The sequence below is a fragment of the Homarus americanus genome, unplaced genomic scaffold (genome assembly GCF_018991925.1).
Source record: "Homarus americanus isolate GMGI-L3 unplaced genomic scaffold, GMGI_Hamer_2.0 scaffold22960, whole genome shotgun sequence".
NCBI lineage: Eukaryota > Metazoa > Arthropoda > Malacostraca > Decapoda > Nephropidae > Homarus > Homarus americanus.
Window position 1 is genome coordinate 114,480 of NW_024717471.1, and position 25,987 is coordinate 140,466.

At 44.2% G+C, this 25,987-nt stretch overlaps 1 protein-coding gene across 4 annotated transcripts in view; it reads right to left on the reverse strand.

Moving 5' to 3' along the window:
* Positions 1 to 25,987, reverse strand: part of LOC121858891 (protein dispatched homolog 1-like) — a 91,855-nt gene that overhangs the window by 63,173 nt on the left and 2,695 nt on the right. For 3 of the 4 annotated variants that reach the window (XM_042355545.1, XM_042355544.1, XM_042355542.1), the window contains exon 1: positions 3,579 to 3,739. The exons of the other annotated variant lie outside the window; for it this stretch is intronic. The gene's annotated coding sequence lies outside the window, so the exon portion shown is untranslated. Of the gene's footprint in view, positions 1 to 3,578; positions 3,740 to 25,987 lie in introns of those variants that run through there. 4 annotated transcript variants of the gene reach the window in all.

Below are 25,987 nucleotides of genomic sequence, written 5' to 3' on the forward strand. Positions count from 1 at the left end.
ACATCACCTTCACCAGCCAGCACCTCTGAGACCCTCCACATGCCCACCACACGATCTGAGACACACCACATGAATCTGAGACCCACCACATGATCTGAGACACACCACATGAATCTGAGACCCACCACATGATCTGAGACACACCACATGAATCTGAGACCCACCACACGATCTGAGACACACCACATGAATCTGAGACCCACCACATGATCTGAGACACACCACATGAATCTGAGACCCACCACATGCCCACCATATGATCTGAGCCACACCACATGAATCTGAGACCCTCCACATGCCCACCACATGATCTGAGACACACCACATGAATCTGAGACCCACCACATGATCTGAGACACACCACATGAATCTGAGACCCACCACATGATCTGAGACACACCACATGAATCTGAAACCCACCACATGCCCACCATATGATGAGGTAACACTCAAGACAGACCACATACAGACCCCACTAGACCCCAGACCCTCTTAGACACCAGACCCCAGACCTTCTTAGACACCAGACCCCAGACCTTCCCAGACCCCCAGACCCCCACTAGACCCCCAGACCCTCAGACACCAGACCCCAGACCTTCCCAGACCCCCCTCCAGATCCCACTAGACCCCAGACCCTTCACACCCTAAGCCTTCCCAGACTGATAACGAACCACCCCAATGACGAACCACCCTAATAACGAACCACCCTAATAACGAACCACCCTAATAACGAACCACCCCAATAACGAACCACCCTAATAACGAACCACCCTAATAACGAACCACCCTAACAACGAACCTTCCTGAATTTAACATACCCACAAGTTCAATTCCACTCCATCGCGTTATTTCTTCAATTGAACATGACCACCACCACCACCACAACATCCTGGACGAACGGAAACACACACGGACGATTACACTAACCTTCATTCCCTCTTCGTCCTGCTGTTCGTCTCTCCAGGGGTGGTGTGTCGAGAATAAGACGAATCCGTGATAATAGTGGAGGTGTTTAATACGTAAATAAGGAAAGCTTATTTGAGTCGTCCTTTAAACCTTAATAAGTGGGACCAATAGTGGGGTCATTTACGTGGTTCTCAATCAGTGGGACCAATTAGAAGGTACCAATCAATGGGACTAATTAGTAGTTCCAATCAGTAGGCCCAATAAGTGGCACCAATCACTTTTACCAATTAGGAAGTACTAATTCATTGTTACCAATTAGAAGGTACCAAATATTGTGCCCAAAGAGGGGAAAGTGAAGGAAGGAGGGAATGAAGGAGGAGGAATAAGAGTAATAAAAAAAAGCGAAGGAGGGAGATAAGAGGGACAGTGAAGGAATGGGGAATGAAGGAGGAAATGGAGTAATAAAGAAAGCGAAGAAGACAGATAAGAGCGGAGATGAAGGAAGCGAAGGAATGAAGGAGGAAGAGATACTGAGAACGACCTGTGATAACATGACAACGGCGATGATGGAGAGGAACCAGGAGAGGTGACGAAGGATGGAAGGATTGATGGTAGGATGGATTACAGGATGGATTGATGGTAGGATGGATTACAGGATGGTAGGATGGATTGATGGTAGGATGGATTGATGGTAGGATAGATTACAGGATGGTAGGATGGAAGGCAGGCAGGCAGGCAGGCAGGCGGGTACAGAGAGGGAAGGATGGGTAGGAGGGTGGACAAGGGCTTGGCTGGGTAGAGGTGATGGGGGGCGCTAGGATTCGGGGGAGGGGTGGGAGAGGTGAAGGTGGGGGAGGGGCACGAGCGGTCAATACCGTAGTAAGATAATTTACACACACACGCACACACGCACACATCCCCGGCACAAGTCCTACGCCCCATGCGCCACCATAAGTGCGCACCTACACACACGCACACGCAATCAAACACACACACACACACACACACAGCTGCAGGAGTCACAGGGCCTTCCTCCGTACACCACTCACTCATAACACCACAGGGAGATCCTTTACCTGCGATCATAACACCTTGGAAGTCCCTCATGTCACTCCTGCCGTAACCTTGACTCCCATAACCCATCACCCCCCCCCCACAACCCCTCCACTACTACAACTACTCACAATTGTATCATTTTCCATCCGATATATCGAAATTGACCTCATAATCTACTGTCTCTGCCTCTTGATAATAACTCAACTCACAACAATAGACCAGAGGATGACGATCTCTCTCTCTCTCTCTCTCTCCTACCCCCCAAGGTGGTGAGAGATTCCTAGCGTAAGACAAGGTTGCTGAAGGTTCTTAACGCCAGGATCATGAGCCACTACACGATGGTCTGGCAGGAGAAGCAGGAAGAGGAGGAAGAGAAGCAGAGGAGGAGAAGCAGGAGGAGGAATAGCTGGAGGAAGAGCAGGAAGATACGAGTATGCAAATGGCTGACTGGTTGGTGGAGTATAACATGCGTCACTACCACTACTACCACCAATATCACTACTACTACCACCAACATCACTACTACTACCACCAACAACACTACTACTACCACCAACATCACTACTACTACCACCAACACCACTACTACCACCAACACCACTACTACCACCAACACCACTACTACCACCAACACTACTACTACCACCAACACCACTACTACCACCACTACTGCAATCAGCATTAGTTTATCACCGCGATGTCCTCAACAAAATCATAAAAAAAATACTAATGGCACTGTCACTATTATTACTACTACTACTACTACTACTACTACTACTACTACTACTACGACTACGACTCGTTCCCCAGCCACCACCACCACGACCTTGACCAACATCACCACCACTGACACCATTTCCTGTTCTACTACTACAGCTACTACGACTACTACAGCACTGCTACTATTACTACAAGTACTATTGTTACAAAGTCTGCTACTATTACCACCACTACCACTACTATTATCTTAGCTAGTATTAGTATCACTGAAATCACAACTATCATCACTGCTGCTGCTGCTACTACTACTACTACTACTACTACTACTACTACTACTACTACCACCACCATCACTTTATATAACTAAAAGTACAATTACTACACCTACTACTATACAACCACTATTGTTATTGTTAACACTGCTCTCGTTACCATTCTCTACTATCACCACTACAACAACACAATATTCTTTCGTGGTATGGCTGACTTAGTTAGGTTATTACGCTACGTGGTCAGTCACTCATGTCAGCAATATAACCACGTCGTCGTATTTTCTCTGGGTGTCGTGGTTGGGTGGGTCGTTTTCCCCTCACTTTCCTCCTTCCCAAACAAAAACAACAACATGCTCTGAATTTCCTGTTGAAAGAACACGAACCAAACGAGATCAATACTCGGCGATTCGACCTTGGGCCGGGTGGGACAACTGCCAAATAAAGTTAGGTCAATAATGATCTATCTCCCTCACTTCCGGTCTTGCTCCCAGCGGCCTCACTTGGGGACAGGTACTAACGACGAGGTCAACCCGGCGTGGAATATGACCTCTGACACACACACGCGGCGTAAAACAAACATCAACACTTAATATAAACATCACGGGAATACTCTATGTTATTTACCTGTGTCTGTGTTATGAGGAGGGCGTGAGGTGGTGAGGCGGAGGCGAGGAGCGTGAGTGGCTCAGGTGTGTGTGTGTGTGTGTGTGTGTGCGTGTGGTGATGGAGGGTGTTGAGAGCAGCAGCAGCAGCCACTCACCGCCAGCAGAACCAACACACCAACCACCCAGCCGCCAGCGACGCCTCACACTGCCAAAGTGAGCCCCCTCCACCTCCACCACCGCCTCACACACGCACCCAGCACACAGAGAGAGAGTGAGAGAGAGAGATAAAGAGAGTGTGTAAGAAAGAGAGAGAGCGCAGCACGTGAGCACCGCCCTACCGCCCTAGAGAGAGCCACTCGGGGGGGGGGGAGGCTGGTTGCGCTAGAGAGACGCTCACTATAACACCACACGTGAATATATACCATAACTAACCCCCCCCCACCCACACACACACACACACAGGTAACTAGGGATACACAGGTAATTCACTACAGGTATGGATTCACAGGTAAACCATTCTGGATTATATCTCTTTTTAACCTTCTATTTTAGCCAAACTTCATCCATTACTCCAAATACTCCACCACATCCCTACACCTATGACACATACACACACCTGTCGGAGTACTTGACTATAGCCTCGACACCCACATAATCAGCCAATCGGAATATCCCTTTCGACAAATTTGACCTCTGACCTTTAGCTGCTGTGAGTTTGACCTTTGACTGACACACACACTTGACCAAGGTGTTCTGCGATTCCTCTATTGGTGATACAAATACAGGTGGAGTTTCGTCAGAATAACACACGGACACCCAAACACACGGACACCCAAACACACGGACACCCAAACACACGTACACCCCAAACACACGTACACCCAAACACACGGACACCCAAACACACGGACACCCAAACACACGTACACCCAAACACACGTACACCCCAAACACACGTACACCCCAAACACACGTACACCCAAACACACGTACACCCCAACACGGACACCCAAGACGAACGGACGGATCTACAACCTAATACGTCCGTTCCTCACAAGCGACGTAGATAATTCACTCAAGATGAACGGAGTGTGATGGCGTTCCTCACACACACACACACCTGAGGCGCCATTATGGAGCTCAGGTGCACCACGTCGTAATATATTAGAAAAAAAAAACAGAATTGTGAAAAAAATTGAGAAATATTTTAGTTAGAATTTGTATTGATAACCTGACTAATCCACCTGACTTCATTAGATCCACCTGACTTCATTAAATCCACCTGAATTTATTAAATCCACCTGACTTCATTAAAGCCACCTGACTTCATTAAATCCACATGACTTCATTAAATCCACCTGACTTCATTAAATCCACCTGACTTCATAAAAGCCACCTGACTTCATTAAATCCACCTGACTTCATTAAAGCCACCTGACTTCATTAAAGCCACCTGACTTCATTAAAGCCACCTTACTTCATTAAAGCCACCTGACTTCCCTAAACCCACCTGATTTCATTAAAACCACCTGACTTCATTAAATCCACCTGACTTCCCTAAAAACCACCTGACTTCCCTAATAACACCTTAAAATCCGCCTGACTTCCTTTAAACTACCACTATAACCAGAGGAGGGAAGAGGAGAGACGAAGCAAGTCAAGGCAAAGCGAGGAGGGGTAAAAAACTTCACCCATCTTCCCAGAGCCAGACACCAGAGCCCAGAGCCCGACCCCCAAAAGTCAAACCCCAGAGCTAGACACCGAGGACAAGGTATTGACCAGATTATTCATTATCCTCCTCATGACGTTAAAAAAAGCTGACCGTGTATACATCATCAAGGTATCGTGTGTGTGTGTGATGGGAGGTAGTCAGCATTTATGATCATACACCACCACAGTGCTTACCATATATACTCATACACCCACCATATGCATCCATACACCACCTACATACATCCATACACACCTACATAGATCCATACACACACATCCATACACCACAACATACATCCAGGCAATACTCAAGACACCCCCACGCAACACAACAAAACAACGCAACACAAAAAAAATCTCAAGACACTCATTATGATAATTTTACGACCAGCACAAGTTTCCAAAGTCCCTCTGGCTTATATAAATGACAGTGATGGAGGCCCTTAAACCAGAGACACTCATTCTAAACACACGGTAGAGCTCCATGTTGACGTATAATAGAGCCCTGAGTTGAGAGCCTTATTACACACACACACACACACACACACACACACACACACACACACACACACACACACACACACACACACACACTAGAGAAAGTACAAATTCTGACGGGTACTACTGTCCAACCACTCTCCTGCTAGTTAACTGAGACAGAACACGTAGAGAAACAACAGATTACCTGAAACAACACCTTACTGAACATGTATAAAAAAAAATAAAATTATATATGTAAATTGTTCTATAAATTATAAAAAAAAACCTATAAACTTTGTTATATAAATTGATATATAATAAAACCCCACAAAAGAAAGAAAATAATGGAAAAAAAATCAGTTATATAAAATAGAGAAACAGAATATACCGGCAGCCAACACACACCAGGTGACGCTAAGGGGTCTTGTAACCTTCAGCTCTACGACGGGGAGGTGACAAAAACTACGTACATACATACAGTCACTCATACAGTCATATACATACACAGTTACATAATTAATCACAAACACGGTCACACACACAAACACACACACACGTAAGTTAAGTCTAGAGACGTCCACACCATCTCGCCTCCAGGGTCTGTCCTACAAGATAAGCCACAATGTCTCCTCTGACCGTCGCTTAACGAACCACCAAAAACCTTTAAAGTGAACGAGGCAGCTCTGGCCTCTCTGCTGCCTCTCGCACACATTTTAACAGCGAGTGAGCCTGGTCTGGTCTGGTTAGGTTAGGTTTGGTTAGGGTTAGGTTAGGGTTAGGGTTAGGGTTAGGTTAGGTTAGGTTTGGTTAGGGTTAGGTTAAGTTAGTCTCACCACTATACTAAGCGTGTGTTGACAGTAGTGTGTGTGTGTACTGTCGTGACTCATTTAGCTTCGTTAATTACCTTTGTGTTTACCTTCTCGCGCCCCCAGCCCGTTCAAGTCGTCGGCTCGTTGTTGCACCCCCGGCCCGCGCCTACTATTTGCTGGTTACTAACGCAGATCACGTGGTTAAAACTGAGATTAAGAAGACCAGGGTTAAGGCTTAGAGACTTAGATTAGAGGAGTACAATTAATACCTATAATCCCTAAAGAGATATAAAAAAAAAATCAGGAAGAATTTATTATCACCCTGAAAAAAATTTGGCGTAGTGGGTCGTAGTCGCCAACCCTCAGATAGCAGTTTGTACCAGCTGTCTAGGAGGCAAGAAAGTGTGATCCCTCAGTGCTAGCTCTTTATGCTCTTTGACCTTTAATACTTAAAAATAGGCCGACACAACTGCAGCACAACAGAGAACGCCATCACATGCCAAGTCAAGTGTGTTCTGGAGTTGAAGTCAATTCGTTGTGGCGTTCTTGAGTGCTTGTCTGGAATCGATTTTTTTTTTGTGGTGGTGGTGGTGGAAGCAAATGGACCACCTGAAGATTAACCACCCTTATGCTAGCTATCTGAGGGTTGAGAATTGGGTTGGAGGTTAGGTTAGGTTGGGTTAGGTTAGGTTGGGTTAAATTAGATACTCCGAAAAAAATGTAAACACCGAACGCAATACCGTAAATTAAAATGAAGTCACACACACACACACACACACACACACACACACACACACACACACACCCACACACACTCACACACACACACACACACACACACAGACACACCCACACACACACTCACAGTGCCAGCCCTTGAGAAACTCCCACACTCGCGATGATTATTTTCAGTCAGGTCAGGGACGGCAGTCATTGAGCTAACTAACGCAGCCACCAAAAGAAAAAGATGAAGACGACGATGATGATGATAATGATTAAGAGACGTGACAACAAAACAGAAGAAGAGAAAATGGCAAGACGAACAAAAGATAGAAGGAATAGCAAAAACATTGACGACACACACACACACACACACACACACACACACGACTGACTGAGAACAAAGAACGATGAGGGGAACAGAGAGAGAGAGAGAGATATGATAAACAAGACAAGGGAGAATAAATGGAATGTGGGAGATGGAGAAGAAACTGGAAGAAATAATGGAATAAACATGGGACTGGTAGGGAGAAGAGGAGGTGTAGAGAAGAAAAGTGGGGGGGGGGAGGTAGAAGGAAGGAAAGATGAAGGAGGTAAAGGAAGATAACACACCTGACACACAACACACCTGACACACAACACACCTGACACCCACTGCCCCCCACCACCCTCTGCCACCCACCAGTTTCTGTGCTATCCAATATACCCCTGCCATTTGCCACCCGCTGGTACCCATCGTCTTATGCCACCCGCCACATGCCGCCCACCGCCTCCTGCCACCCAGTACCCTTCCTACCATCTACCATCCTCTACCACCCATCCTCATCTACCACCCATTGCCTCCTGCCACCCATTCCCCGCCATTAACCACCTCCCTCCCTGTCACCACCCCTCACCACTCACTGCCTCTTGTCGCTTACTACTCCTGACAGCTACTACTCCCAACCACCCTCTGTCACCCACCCAACCACCCTCTGTCACCCACCGTCCCTTGTCATCCACCAACCCATCACCCACTGCCTCTTGTCAAACACCACTCCGTCACCCACCGCCCACTATCACCCACCACCAGCTGCCGCCCACCAACCCTACTAGCCAGGAGCCGCCAGCCTGCAGGCACGGGGGCTGAGAACGCCAGCCTCCCTACCACCGCTCGATACATACACTGCTTCACCACACACACACACTTTCTTTAATCATCATCATCTGTCATTACCACCATCACTACCGCAATCACATAACCACACTATCACCATCACCACCACACAGCAATCACCACTATCACTACCGCAACCACCACCGCAACCACCTTCGCAATCACTACCGCAACCACCTTCGCAATCACCACCACACAGCAATCACCACCATCACCACATTAGTGTCAAAACTTCCCCCAAACACATTCCACCAAACACAACTTCATAACTTTATTATTTAATCTCTTAAAACTTGCTATTAACTTACTTATACCTACAGCGTGCGGGAGGAGAGCGAGAAGAGGGGGGAGGAGAGCGGGAGAGGAGGAAGGAGGGCGGAAGGAGAGGGAGGAGGGTGGGAAAAGGAGGGAAGAGGACGGGAGAGGGAGGGAGGAGAGCGAGAAGAGGGAGGTGGGAGGGCGGGAAGAGGGAGGGTGGGAAGGGAGGAAGAGGACAAGGGAAGGAGAGGAGGAGGAGGGCGAGGGGGAGGAAGGGAGAAAGGTTGGGGTGTGTGTGGTCAAGTGTGTGTGTGTGTGTGAGGGGGAAGGTGTGTGTGTGTGGGGGGGGAAAGGTGTGTGTGTGTGTGTGTGGGGGAGGAAGGTGTGTGTGTGGGGGGAGGAAGGTGTGTGTGTGTGTGCGGGGGAGGTGTATGTGTGCCTGCCTGTGGTGACCTGCACTCCTCACTTATACCAACAATGCAACTAATTATCTCTCTCTCTCTCTCACACACACACACACACACACACGACTTTTTTCCTCCCTCACTTTCTAATTTTAGAATAGTCGACTCCCTCACGAGGCTGTTGAGGCGTCGCCGACCATTAATTTAACGCAACATCGGTGACAGGTGGTTAGTTCAGAACGTGTCTGCCGGAGTAACTTTCATTTCATAGATAATAGTATCATTTAACTTTAATTAGGATCACCTGTAGGTTAACCCTCCCCTAGTTTACTTCACCTGATGATTAGTGTTAGGTTAGGTTAGTGTTAGGTTATGTTAGGTTAGTGTTAGGTTAGGTCGGGGTTGCGTTACATTGGGTTGGGTTGGGTTAGGTTAGGTTAGGTTAGGTTAGGTTAGGTTAGGTTAGGTTAGGTCAGGTCAGGTTAGGTCGGGGTTGGGTGACCTGTGTATGTAAACAAGTTGGGATCCAGACTAATGGAATCGACCAGAGACCCAAGACCAGAACAGCTCCTTGGTCCAGCGTCTGAGTACCACGGCCAGGGGAGGGTAGGTTAGGTTCTCAACACCCTTTATGTCTCTCAGGGGATGAAAAGGGTGGTGAGAGAGGACATCCAGGCGGTTTAGTTCTCCCCCACCCCCCTAGTCTTGTGTGTGGCTGAGCGTCTGTTGTCTCACTAACATAAACATACACGGCAGCCGAGTTTAGTGTGTATGCTGGAGCCACACACACACACACACGACTCACTTGTTTGTGTAGTAACTTCTCCTTCACACTTTTATTCATCTCAACCAAGTGCAGAATGCAAAATCAGCTCTCTGTCCCCCATGGCCCAAGAGGCTCTCGGTTTCCAGAAAACTGTTGCAGGAAGCGGAGGAAGGGAGGAAAGCTTCTCTGGGCGGGGAACCTGAATGGACAATAAATACTTGTATACGAAAATCTAAAGTGGATCACTATGACTACTGACGTTCTTGACGGGAGCATCACTACCCAGGTCGAGATGTAAAGGAGTAAGACAACAGAGGAGGCGCGGGGCGGCACTTTCCACCACACACAATTCACTGGGGTTTTAAATACACAGTTCTAAAATAAGAATAAAATGGATCACTTATGGTGGAGTGGTGTGGGAGGCGGCGGAATGAGATGACACAAGGAGCCGCCCTGGGAGGGAGATGCTGAAAAAGTGCCGCCATGCAATATGCATGACGGCACAGAATCACGGGTGTGGACCAGAAAATATCATGGATTCACCTCTCGAGCCTTTCGTATTTTCTACAGGCCGTGTCTGCCTCACTCAACACTGGAGGACCCACAGGTGCAGCTGCTAACAAATGGAGGTCTCTTACCACGACCAGCGGCCTCACCTCTCAATAAGCAACAGATGAGACAGGATGAAAGACCCTAGAGTGGTGAGCTGCAGCACCTGTGGTGGCTGCCGCGCGTCACACCACACCTTACTGTGCCCCTCACTCAACAGTACCGCCCCTCCACGCTCTCATGGCCTCCACGTCTCTCCCATTAAATTACCACCAACAATGTCGCGAGCTGCAGCGGTTCCTCACCACCGTCCTCCTCACATTAAGTCCTTAAGTCACCAGCCGACGTTAGTCCTACGCCTGGACATGACAACAAGCCTCCCTCAGGGCTAACTGGACTACAGAAGACAACCAAACAAACACAAACCTTACAAGACGAACTAAAGGGAAAACAAACATATTACATCAACATGACCCTCAACCAAACCCCGGCCCCCTGAGACACAAGCCCTTCATATCCTCCCCTCTTCTCTAAGTCTTCCATTACTTACACCAACCAGCATATTTACACCCCACATCAGCACCAACTACACTCACACACACGAGGGAGGACGGGCCTTCCTTGCACAACAATACACTAAAGAAATTATACTTTTATCATCTTCAAGGCGACCCTCATAATGCACTGAAGGAGGAGGAGGAGGAGGAGGGCACTACACCACGAGTCTCTTAAGTCAGCGAGGAAGTTATCTCACTGTTTGGGTTTACTTATAACCTAACCTAACCTAACCTAACCTCACTTAACCTAACCTAACCTAACCTAACCTCACTTAACCTAACCTAACCTAACCTAACCTCACTTCAGTCTCCTCTCTCTCTCTCTCTCTCTCTCTCACTTCCCTACAGAAAACGGAAGTATATGGGACTGATGGCAAGGCTCTCTCTCTCTCTGTCTCTCTCTCTCTGTCTCTCTCTCTCTCTCTCTCCTCTCTCTCTCTCTCGTACCCCAGACAAAAAAAATACAAATATAAATAAATCATAATAGGTAATTAATTCCTGACATTATAAAACAAAATAAATTAGTCCATTAGGATATAAGTATTAACACACACACACACACACACACACACACACACACACACACACACACACACACACACACACACACACACACACACACACACACACACACACTCTAATAAAATATAAAATAAAATTACTAAAACACAAACAGAAACACACAAAAATACTCAATTACACCAACAGGAGTTTACTGTAGTAGGCCAGGGGGAGTGGGGGAGGGGAGGGGGAGTGGGGGAGGGAGAGGGGGAGGAGGGAGGAAGGAACTAACCAGCAGACAAGTCAAGTAGGCGTAACAATGACGTCACGAAACCCCCATGACGTTAGGACTGACGTCACATTACGTCACACAAGGGGTAAGGGGGGACTGCAGATAAAGTCGTCCCCTCTGGCTACGCGCTATTCCTAATTGATAGTTAACATGTACAGTACGTCTGGCTTTATGGAACATTTTACTGAATTAGCTGTGTAAGATCGATAAATGTGTCTAATATATAAAGTGTAATTGGGATAACCTCGATATTAAGTTCCCAAGTTTATTTTACCTGAAGATTAAGCACCCCAGGTAAAAGGTTTAATCTTCGGATGAAATGAGATGAGGTGTTTAATTTACAGGTGAAATAAACTGAAATGTCTAATCTACAGGTAAAATAAACCGGGGTGTCTAATCATCAGGTGACTCAGTCCTAGCGGCGGCATTCCCCAAACACACCTCGGCTGGCCCAGTAACCAACGACCTTAACCTTTGACCTTGATAGCCCAAAATACACCTGGGCAATGTCAGGGTCAACAGCGTGGGGGAAATTCATGCCACGCTCCGGTACATCCAACAGTAATACACAACAACCTCATACAACTCTATATCACAACCCTTAACATCTACAACTACAGTATAGAACATTAATACAACACTATCAATAACATATAACAGTAATACAACATCATACAATACTACAACTACAGTATAGAACATTAATACAACACTATCAATAACATATAACAGTAATACAACATCATACAATACTACAACTACAGTATAGAACATTAATACAACACTATCAATAACATATAACAGTAATACAACATCATACACTACTACAACTACAGTATAGAACATTAATACAACACTATCAATAACATATAACAGTAATACAACATCATACAATACTACAACTACAGTATAGAACATTAATACAACACTATCAATAACATATAACAGTAATACAACATCATACAATACTACAACTACAGTATAGAACATTAATACAACACTATCAATAACATATAACAGTAATACAACATCATACAATACTACAACTACAGTATAGAACATTAATACAACACTATCAATAACATATAGCATAAATTAGCCAATAACAACAACGGTAATATGGGAGCCTAATGACCTCTCTTAGTTATAATGATGATGATGATGATGATGATGATAACGACAGATAATACAGTTAAAAGACCACAAATTATGTTAAGAGAAATTATACTCTCTCTCTCTCTCTCTCTCTCTCTCTCTCTCTCTCTCTCTCTCTCATGTGTACCAGTGTAAAGAGACTAATTTTCTTATTGGCCAGAGGTAATGCAATGGGGGAGAGGGGGAGAGGGAGGAGTGAGAGGGAGGGAAGAGAGAGAGAGAGACACACAAGATAGGGTGGAAGGGAAAGGGTAAAGAGGGTCAGAGGGAGAAACAAGGTAAGGAGGGAGGGAGGGAGGGAGGTAGAGGGAAAGTGGGAGGAAGAGTGGGGGAGAAAGTGCCTCTCCCCCAACCCTCAGCTGGCGGGGTTTAAAGGGAAGGGACAGTTTGCAGTAGGTCACAAGTGGCACGGTTGAGCAGAGTGCCAATCTCCACACACTACCACCTTTACTGCGTGTTAAAGACGCTCCCAGGTGTGTTCTCCCTCCCCCCTCCCCCCCCCTTGATCTATACATGTCCCCTCACCTGTGCCTGCTGGTCTCCCCTCCACTCCGAGATTAAGAGCATCACGCCTCATTCCTCGTCAGAACCCCAAAGTCATACTGTACAGCCATATCAACAAGACACACCTCAAAATTGCTCTGTTTTTTTGTTAATTCTCGTATGTTTACCTGTTGGTTCATTAAGCACTCCCCCCGGTCTTCCACCTCCAAAGAAATCGATATACGAACTGATGTCTTGTCTGCTCATTATACTGTATACACACACACACACACACACACACACACACACACACACACACACACACACACACACACACACACACACACACACACACAATAATAATAATTCATCATCTTCTACCAATTGCTACCACCATTACCACTACTAACCCTGTACAATATGCATCTCAAACGCTGCCCATCACCACGGTAGGGTTATTCCCAATATGTGACACAGACACATTCATGTCTCACCAGCATACAATGGGTTACCTCCTTCATCAAACCTGAGCACAGACATTGAGTAACACCTTATATTCTGCTCCGTATATTGCTCTCTCTCTCTCAAAACCCCTCTTCACTATTACACAAATACACACACACCACCCCTACACACAAACACACCACACTATACCCCCCTCCCACACACACACTACACCCCTCTCCCCACACACTACACCCCCTCCCACACACACACCACACCCCTCTCCCACACACACTACACTCTCCCACACTACACCTTCCCACACACCACCCCTCTCCCCACACACTACACCCCTCCCACACACTCACACCCTTCCCCACACACTACACCCCCTCCCACACACTACACCCTCTCCCACACACTACACTCCCTCCCACACACTACACACTACTCCCTACACCCCCCCACTTCCACACCACCTCCTCCTCTTAGCTCAAGGAAGCGAATCAAGAGGTGAGAAATGGCGCGGCAAATTGGACATTACCCCCAGACAATATTGGCGCTGGGCTGTATAGTGGAAGATATGGTAAAGGGTCTCTAGCGGCCGCCTCAACACCACTAATGGCCACAGTTCAGGGGGTCTGTTTCAAGTCCTCCACCTTCTGTCCCTTCTTCAGGTCCCCTTAAGATCTCTGTCAGGGTTATTACACTCTTATGTGCATTGTACATTACTCGTTTACGCTACACATCTACACCCATACACACACTGCCCACTAAACACATTTACACTTGACAAGACCTGAACCCATAACATTACAATCACCCCTCTACCCCCACCATCACCCCCACCACCACAACACCGACTTAAAATCTGGGACAAAATCAATTCCATGAACCTGAAATAATTAAAGGAAAAATCTAACTCCTTTATAGCGAACTTAGAAGATAATCTGACTTCATTATAACAAACCTATAATATACAGAGGTTGAGGTGTCTCCTATGGCGGGAAGTGATGACGTCATAAATCATCCAGCCAATCACAGCCGTTCTTAAGTTGTGTACACCGAGATACAGCCGAAAAGACGTACACACACACACACTGAGCTTAAGACAATTAGATATTTATTTTTGACGGACTATACACCAGTTTAGCCAATCAGAAAGCGGTTAATATAGTTACAATCAGATGAGCCAATCAGACAGAGAGATTATCGCGGCATCAACAACTCAGCCAATCAACACTCTCGATGGCTGATACAAAACTTGCCATCAGCTCGTCAATATCTTTCAAGGCGAGCCAATTAGCGAACGCCGCCAGCCAACTAAATGATCAAACTATCCCATCGCATCAAGAACTCGTTAGCTTACACACACAGAAGGCGTATCTACCGTAACCTACCCCCACCTACACTACCCCTCCCCCCTCCTAGTTCTAGTACCCCACCCACACTACCCTCCCCCTCCTAGTTCTAGTGCACCCCCTCCACACCACCCTCCTAGTTCTAGTACCCTCCTAGTTCTAGCACCCCCCACCCACACCACCCCTCCCTCCTAGTTCTAGCACCTCCTACACTCACTCCCTCCCCCCTAGTTCTAGTACCCCACCTGCCTGCCTCCCTCCCCCCTCCTAGTTCTAGTACTCCTTAATTTGGCCACACTACGCCCTCCCCCTCCCAATTTAGCACCCCCCACTCTGAGCCACCCTTACTCCCTCCCCTCCTAGTTCTAGTACCCCATCACTTACACTACCCCTCCCCCTCCTAGTTCTAGTACTCTACCCATGACCACCCCCCCATAGTTCTAGCAAGCCAGCCTCAGGAACACATGTTGTCAACACAAAGACCCTAGCGGAGGACACGCCGGGGTTTGTATAGAGGTCCTCACGCGTCAGCAGAGAGGGAGGATGAGAAGAGAAGAAGGAGGAGGAGATGAAAGAGAAGATGGTGGAGGAACAGACAGGATGCATTAATGGGCGTTGTATCTATTCCACGTCGAAGGGGGAAATGGGATGGGGAAGGGAGAGAGCCGAGTGATGAAAGAGACGAGGGGGAGAGGTGAAAGGAGGGGGGAAGAAGAGGAAGGGTGGAAGAGGCGAGAGGAAAAGGTGGAAGGGAAGGAAGAGAATGAGGGGTGGTTGAAGGGGGCAGGGAGGAAGATGAAAGGGGTGGTTGAAGGGGGAAGGGGGAAGATGAAAGGGGTGGTTGAAGGGGGAAGGGGGAAGATGAAACGGGTGGTTGAAGGGGGAAGATGTAAGGGGTGGTTAAAGGGGGAAGGTATCTACGCGCCTCGATATGACGTACGAGAGAGGGCGTGAGGATTTCAGGAGTCAACATACTGAGTGAATTATGGAGGAACGGAGACGAAGATTAAATACCGACCTGCCAAGTGACACCCCTTCCCCCTCTTGTGACACCATGATCCCCACCCACTCCCTTCCCCCTGTGACACCCCCACCCTCCCCCTGTGACACCTCCCCACCCGCCCCCATGACACTCTCAGCCTCTGTTTAGCCACGGCCAAATTCACTACCAGACCCCTCAAGCTTTGAACCTCTGAAGCTCTGAAGCTTTGAACCTCTGAAGCTCTGAACCATAAAACCCCTGAAGCTTTGGATCCTGAAACTTCGAACCTCTGAAGCTTTGAACATCTGAAACCATGAACCTCTGAAGCTTTAAACCCTGAAACTTTGAACCCTCGAACCAATGAACCCCTTACGAAGTTAAAGTCACAATGTCTTACGTAATGAAACTTGATTCTTACATTATATCAACACCAATTACAATAAACAATAACATGGATTTAGAGGATTTACCTTTAATCCAGGAAAGAAAGAAATCCAAACTCGAAATGGATTACTGCCATGTTAACTCTCACTTCGATTGAGAGATGAGAGTAACGAAGAAGAAGATAAAGGAATAGATGGAAAGAAACGAGAGAGAGAGAGAGAGAGAGAGAGAGAGAGAGAGAGAGAGAGAGAGAGAGAGACCCCAATAAGACGCTTCTGGGATGGTAAGTGTTGAAGTTGTGTTATTATTGTGGTATAGACGAAGGAGGAGGAGGAGGAGGAGGAAGATTGGTTATGGAGGAGAGTTGGAAGAGAAGGAGGAATGAAGGAAGAAAAGGAAGAGTAGGAAAAGGAGAAAGAACGATGGTAATGGAGGAGGAAATAAAGGGGGAGGTGGATTAAAAGAGAAGAAGAAGAAGAAGAAGGAGGAAGCGATGTCAAACAGGCCCTACAACAACCACCACCACCCAACCCAGCCCCTTCGAGACACAATGACCCTTAGGCTACACGCTCTCTCTCTCTCTACAACCACCCACCCCCTCCTAACAACGACACTTACCAACACCCATTACACCCTCCACACATATTACACCTTCGATATTCACACAATACACACAGGCTCTCACACACACACAGTCTGCCTTTCCTTCAGGTTAATGGCAGGTGAACTATATAAAAGGCGATAATCTATAGTTCAACAAGGTAATTACCGTACTTAACAACTGTATGTGCATCAAGAGACTATATTTGTTTGTCATAAGAGCCTTTAGCTAAGGAATAAACTGAGTGGTATTAATGACTGATGTGTGTAAACTAACAACAACAACAACAACAACAACCTTGTATTTACACCGTCACAACACCCACAAACACCTCCACTCAACAACACACTCCCATACACAAACACACAAACAAACAAACGGTACATAACTTAAAGGTCACTAAATTTATAACGAATCAAATTACAAAAACAAAAAAATGAAGATTATCCACATTATTTTTTTTTTTTTGGATAAGCGTTTCAAAATAAAACCCTGGGGACTGTATTAGTGTGGTGTATAATGGCGCCGTGTGCAGGTGTAGTGTGCAGGTGTAGTGTGCAACGGGGACTACACCTGTTGACGCTTAGGTAATTAAAATCTATGTAGCTATCTAACAATTTCTCTATTTGTCTATCTATCCATTTACATATCCATCTATCCATCTCTCTATCCACCTATATATCTACCAGTGTAAAATAAATGGAAATTATGGTAATAAAAACCAAGTATTATACCTGTCCAGTGTGAGAGAGTGTAGAGCCAACAGACCATATGACCAGCGCTCCCCCCCCCCATTAGGTCAACCACTGTTATATCCCTCCAGTGTTGTATTAGGATCATATTTATATAGCTATACGTCACGCTGGCTTGACTATGAACACGTCCAATGATTTTGACACGCTCGCAAAACACTAGGCAATTTAGGGCACGTACAATACACAAGTGACAACGTTTCGTATTTCCATGGTATTTAAAACACCCCCCTACGCAATACCGGTATAGAACACCTCACACGCACAATACCGGTACAAAACACCAACACAACACGTTTCAAACACACAACACCAACATTACTGAAACATATGAAACACAATAATACAAAACTTTCACTAAATACAAGTAAATTTATATATTTCAGGATAATTATAGGAAAACTCAAAGAAAAAGATGCTTAGATAATACCCTTAGTTTGTGAAGCAGACCACAACACACACACAACTGGAGAGAGAAGCTTAATCTACAAGGCCGCCCTTAAGCTTAGTCTACAGTAAAGCTTATGACTTAGCTTGGCCAATCATGAGAGTACAATGAAAAACAAAAGTCGTGTCGTGGTATTTGGTGAAAACATATGCCGAAGAGCTAAACTTTTGGTGCGTTCTGCCTTGTGGTGCGGCTCTCATAATGTTACACGAGTTATATTTAATCTTCGGACAAAACAGCGACACGACTTTTGTCTTTGATTGTACATTAGAGAATTCTATCCAATCACCCACCCTACAGTCACCCGCCTTACAGTCATCCACCTAAGTCACCCACCCAACAGTCATCCACCTTACAGTCACCCACCTTACAGTCACTCACCCTACAGTCACTCACTCTAACAGTCCAGTTACAAACGTGTATAAAACCAATTAATTTCAAAACTGTACAGTCACCAGCATATCTGTATAGGCAACACACCCTAGCAGTACAGGCAACACACCCTAGCAGTACAGGCAACACACCCTAGCAGTACAGGCAACACACCCTAGCAGTACAGGCAACACACCCTAGCAGTACAGGCAACACACCCTAGCAGTACAGGCAACACACCCTAGCAGACAGGCAACACACCCTAGCAGTACAGGCAACACACCCCAGCAGCAGAAAGGCAACACACCTAGCAGAACAGGCAACACACCCTAGCAGTACAGGCAACACACCCTAGCAGTATTGGCAACACACCCTAGCAGTATAGGCAACACACCCTAGCAGTACAGGCAACACACCCCAGCAGTAAGCAACACACCCTAGCAGTACAGGCAACACACCCAAGCAGTACAGGCAACACACTATAGTCTAGGCTGCTGGCAAGTAGGTCTCCCTCCTCCTCTCTCTCATTGATTCTCTCATCCGTATTCCTCGCCACATCATCACCACCCTGCTTCACCCCAGCCACGGCTATTATCACTACTTTGCTTCACGCCCCAGCCACGGCTATTATCACCACCTTGCTTCACGCCACCGCCTTGCTTCACCCCCAGCCACGGCTATTACCACTACTTTGCTTCACGCCATCGCTTCTGTCTTCACCCCAGCCATTATCCGTAGAGTGAGGTCATAATAACCCCCGTCCCCCACCCCAAACACATCATCACTCTTCTCAACCTTTTATAACTGTCTTGTGTTCACGTTACGACACACCGCCCAAAAACAGCGCTTGGGGGTCGTCCATCCTAGACTAAAACAGGTCTTCATCTGGTGTGTGTGTATGTATATATCTACCCCAAGTTAGAGGTCAGGTCGGCCCCTGGTCCACTATAGAACCCAACCTGACCTAAACTACTGTAAGGCTAGGAGGCCCCATTTGACCCCCAGGCACCTCAATCAGCCTTGATGGTGAAGATGTCATGTGAAGGAGCTGTGTACATCATGAAGACCAACCCCCCCCCGCCCACAGTCTTGAACCGCAGTATAGCCCAAGTGGGTGAACGGTGTAAACTAATATCATTACTGATCCATAAAAAATACCCGCTCACCTCCAGAAAGCTGTGAGACTTATCTAGAAATATTGGTCTCTTACTCCTTTCCTACCTTCACCCCCCCTATGCACAAAATACCTTCTCCCAAAACCGTAGAAAATAACAAGAACTCTACAATCCCACACAACAACCTACCTTAATACAATTTCACACACATACAATTAAACCAATCTAATAAGACTAACTCATTCCAAGTGTATTATTTCTCATTAACAATAAATAATTAAATAACACGTATACAAATAACAGAGAGAGAGAGAGTAAACAAAACAAGAAAACAAGAGTAAACAGTGCAAATCATGCCACTGAATAAGACAGTTCAAGGAATAAGCCAATTATTGATCTGTGGAGCGAGAGCTGCGTGGTCCGTCATATGATTGTGCACGACGGAGTGTGGCTGAGTCATATACCAGTGCAGGTTCATTACGTAATGTCTTTGTAATGCGAGGAAATATTATAACGAACAACGATATAACAGCTAGAAGATTTAAATTGTAAGTGAATTCCCGTGTGTGTGTGTGTTTTACAATGCTCATATGGAGAGACATTATAAATATCTAACCCACTTAAGCTATTAAGAACGAAATAACATTACAACAACAGATAATGCACACAAAATCCAACAAAACACTACAATTACAAATACTGAGTAACAACTGCACACCCATCTCTGTTACACACACACACACACACCTGGCGGGCACCATGACACCGACCCACCATGACCCGCGCGCCACCTTCACCACCATGCACCAGGATCCACATCACCCTCCCTCCCCCCCGGCCGCTTCCTACATCACACAAAGGTTAATCACATGATCCAAGACAATTTGATATTAACAAGCGATACTGAAACTTAAGGTAAGACATTAGATAATCGTAAGAGGAGGTTGGTTTGATTTACAGCTCGTTCAATATGATCCCTAAGGTGTAGATGCCTGGCTGATAACGTCTATGAAAAGGTGTGAATCACATTAAAACCTCCACTTCAATACGCAACAGTCTTACTTTTCTCTGGGGCGTCATTTCTTACATAATTTCTACTATTAGTTATAGGGAAGATAATCTCCCTCCTTCGTTCGATACAATGTAGTGCCTCCTGCGTAATATAAACGACTAGGCTACACAGATCACAATGTATTACCGTATTCTCTCTGGAACAAACACACGATACAGTAATTGCACAATGTAGTCCACGTCACCCACAGGGGGCCTCTGCATTCTACATTCAGTATATAATAATTATGAGCACAAAAGATAAGAGCATTAACTACAATATTAACTAAAATGTAGGTATTTACAATGTTTAATGCTTAGATCCTTAAAAATTGGTTTGGCAGGTGACTGGGGAGAGTTGCACAGAACAGCACCGGACTGCATGCTATGGTTGGTGTAATTAGCGTCTAGCTCTGAAGGGTGTGGAGAATAGTGACATATATAATTACTCCCAAACAGTAAGGCACAATACTATGTAGTAATGAGTGTAGTCTGAGGGAAAATAGGTGCCAAATGTATGGGGATTCCTATCTATAACCTTAAAGTTATTATGCGTGTATTAAAAAGGAGAAACAAAAGGATACTGTTTACGAGTTTCAATAACGAGGCTTTAACAGGCGGGGGGAAAAAGCTTACCTCATCAAACTTCTTTTAATTAAATATATGTGGTGGTCGAAGGAGATTGTCTTGTAAAAAAAATCTTTTAGAAGACGAAAATATCTGTTGCTTACAAAATAACTATTTGGCGCGCGGTCTCTAACTAAAAGTCTGAGCATACCGAATTACATGTTAATCATCCTCTCAGGGATTTTACTTAAAACCTGTTATTATACTGTGTGTCGAGTGAACATAGGAGAAAGAAAATCATGATAATTATTTGCAACTTCTGCCAAATTTCAGAACGAATGAACTGCCAAGACACTATTAGTGGCATAAAATGACGTAATAATGTGTAGGTTCTGGGAGAGAGCCAACAGTTACACCATTACAACATATTTACAGGTAAAAAAGTACAGCCCTTACCATTTGTCTCGAGTTGACAAATGAGCTTATAATATATTGAAGAAGAAAAAACATTCTAAAATCATCAGTCATGTTAGCTGGTGACATGTTTAGTGACATGCAGCAGTCTTCATACTGACACTTGTATCCACTTATTGTTGTGAGTTAAAGCAAAGTTAATTGTTTCTTCTTTATAATGAACTACCTAACGATGCAACATCTTGCCAACACAGAATTCCCATGGTGGATGAATTATTTGTTATAACAATACAGTATAATATCCGACAGATCTTCCACTACATCTCAATATAATTATTATTAATTATGCACGAAAACAATATCAAACAAATCCTGGTTCAAGTTAAATCCCTGATGGATTGAATGACCCAGATAGGCGAGATCAATAAGCTACTGACTTGTTGTCATGCTCCATGTCGGCCGTTTTCTTTGATCAACGTGGCCCACCATTCTCTCTCATCAACGTCAAGGGGGTACTCGAACATACTAATTTTTAGCTAAATTCCTTAACATACCATAATAACGTACTCTCATATGAATCTTTAATAATCATCCATGTTTTATGATCAGAAACGATGATCTTGTAAGCAATGTACTCTTCAATGTCAGTGAAGAACTTGGATCTGGGGTGAACTAGGATAATAACCAAACCCAAAATCCTTGTCATTTCTAAGTTCCAAATTTCATTAATCAAACGTAATATCACCTTGTTATCTTTACATCATTTCTAACAATTCCTTATCTATATAGTAAAGAGAAAGTTGTACAAATGAATGGAAAGACGTTAATACAATCCTCGCAAATAAACCAGGTGTATTTAAGCACCAACTCTCTTATCTCTGAGAGGCTTACAAAGGTGATAGTATAGTGCTGCCAAACAAAGATTATATCTGGTAGCCACTCAGAGATAAAGAGATGTACAGTAATGCTAAAATAATCCTGTATGAAAGAAAATACTATATAAAAGAATATGTGTGAACAGCATAACAAGATGGTAAATAAACTGAATGGTAATATAAACTGTACTAATAATGAGAAATAGTAAAATGAAAAGACCAATTAATAAAAGAAGAATAACAATCAAACAATAACCATAATACAGTAACAAGATATTTAGGTTAGGTTAGGTTAGGTTAGGTCAGGTCAGGTTAGGTCAGGTAAGGTCAGGTTAGACTAAGATATATTTATAGGCCTTGTGACAAACAATTAAGCAAACATAACGTAAATACAACAGCCAATTAATGAAATAAAAACTTAATTACCGTACATCTTATTTAACAGAAAGTGCTCTTGATGACTGGTGATAACGAGAAGATGGTGAATAACCCACAGAACATCACGCCAAGTAACTACTGTACATGGATCATAATTCAGGGTCACATGAGCCCATCCTGAAGGTAGATGTGTATATGTGTGACCCAGGTAGATGAGCCACCTGTCACTACCAGCACATATCTAAAACAAGGGGCAGACAATCACCTGCTAAAAAAGCCAAGCCCCAGATATCAACATTACTTTTCACACCCCCCCCCCACCCCCCCCAATTTTCTCGAGCTTAAAATACCAGTCTCGCCGTTTTATGTCAATATGTTAATGGAAGGAAATCCTATCATCTCTTTCTGGTATATTTCCTATGACAACCTCGTCACTGCTCTTACCTGAGTGTGAGGCCCACATGGAGGAGAGATACAGTAACCCTTATTATAGAAAAAGGGAATAGAACGAATCTATTCTAACACATAAATAACATTATCGAGGAAGGTGGACGGAGATGGAATAACAAATAGATTGGGTTAATAGATAGACAAAGAAATAGTCCATACAAATTGTCTTTGGTTTTATAAATTCACCTTCACTCAAATCAGTGACAGCACTTCTAAGTTAGGTGGTCAGGTATGCAGAGAGGTTAATGAAAGTACAAATACAGTACTGTACTTTGAGATAATAACAATTGTATATCTTCACTATTCCAGTATATTGTGTTTTAATGCAGACAGGATATGGTTCACTAACATCATGATCACCAGACAAATGTGGTTCATCAGGGTAAAACATTCTTTACTCAATAATCACTGTACTATACAGGTAAACAGGAACCCACAAATACAGCCAAAACTATAATAAAAAAAAACTTAAATGCACAGAAATGAAGGCAGTATTAATGTATAGATGCCTGTGACAGACCTGAGTCAGCGTGGGCCAAGGAAACACGGTGTGCCAATACCTGCACACTTACAAATACAGACACCATGTAAACAAATTAATTCTTATTACTGAATTCACTGCACAAGTAATGCAGCATAGAAGAGATATACTCTACTGCATAATGTGGATATTAATAATCACAGTACAGTATCAGGAATTACAGCTTAACCAAAGGAACTACACTGATGATATTTCTCAATCCATCTACTGGTACTAGATAATGCTGTGGATTAAGTATACAAATCATTGATGACACTTAAATAATAATAGCTACGTGAGAATCATTTTCTTTTATTTAGGAGAACTGACAAGTTAGGTGAATAAAAAAATTACTATGGTTGTTGGTTTGGGTTATGACAAGGAGTTAAACAAGTCTACACACTCTCACCAACATTATATAACACTGAATCAGAAGTTGTAACGAATAGTTGTAAGAACGGGAGCAATAAAGGGATAAAATTTAATGTAGGTAGTAAAGTACAGTACCTGTAATTTACAAATTTTTGCAATGCAGCTGATACTGTTCTTATTACAAATACTGTAATCAAGAGATACAGTGTGGACACTTTCAGCAGACGTCAGAAGATGACTTAAAAGGCCTTCCAAATGTGGTGCTACAGGAGAATACTAAAGTTCACTAATAATGATAATAAAGCAAATGAAAAAATATTATGACTGATTACAGCACTGAGAGAAATCCTGTATACAACATTTACACAAACCATCTACTGTACATGTAGTAGTATAGGGGATAGCCTTGTATGGAGAACTGATCCTCAAATACCTTCTTGTGTCAGAGTCCTGTAAGTAGATGGTTCTCATGAGAGGGTAACCTGATCGGGAGTTTTCAGTAGATCCAAATAATGTATCTAGGATCAATCAATCTAGTTGGACACATAGTACCAATTGCCTTTCCCTTCCCAATAATGCTGTAAGTCACAAATGAGATTTTTTTTTGCAAGGTATTATATGCCTTCTAGGGGAAGGAAATACAGTTAGAGACGAGTCTGACCCAACCAGTCCACCATCTTAACATACTAAGGTCAATCCACCAACTATTTTACTAACTCAAGGGATGAGGGGAAGGAATCTGAACAGCCTGAACAGTGGCATATTTTGCATCCTCAATACTTAACCCCAAAACACATACAGTACACCTCTGGGTCTGTTCCTCGTCATACAATTTACTTCTTTACTATAAAAAAAATAATATCACAACCACAAAACAGGTTGATTTGAAATATTTTTGTGCTTAAATAACTAAGGTCTCCAGGCATGCAAACTAAACCAGTTTATTTACAGTTCCCAACAAAATATTCCCGAGAAGATGAGAACCAGTTTAACTCATCTGTTGATACTGTATTAACTAAGATATTACAAACAATACTGTAATAATAATAATAATAATAAAAAAAAGACGACAACATACTGTTCACCGACTAATAACTCATCTGGGACTCAGCCATTCCAAACTTCTGACTTGAAACCGACCCATTCTCACTCTGGACAATGATTCAATTATGCTTAAGAAATACGTACATTATAAAATGGGAAAGAAACAAAATATTATACATTCTAAGTTATGAATATCCAAACTCCCTCTTCATACAGTGGGCCTACAAGAAAAAATCTTAGCCACCTTAGCTGCATAGGGTTATTTTCACCTTCTGTGGGTAAAAGGTACACCCAAGTGAAGGTCCTCATAATCCTTAAGTACTATATCTCCTATTTCCTCAGAACTAATTCAGGATTAATTAACGGGCTATTATTAGAATGTGGACCACTTCACTGACGCATTTAATCACTTACAATATGTACTGTATAATATTACCACTCGATAGTTTCAAGTAC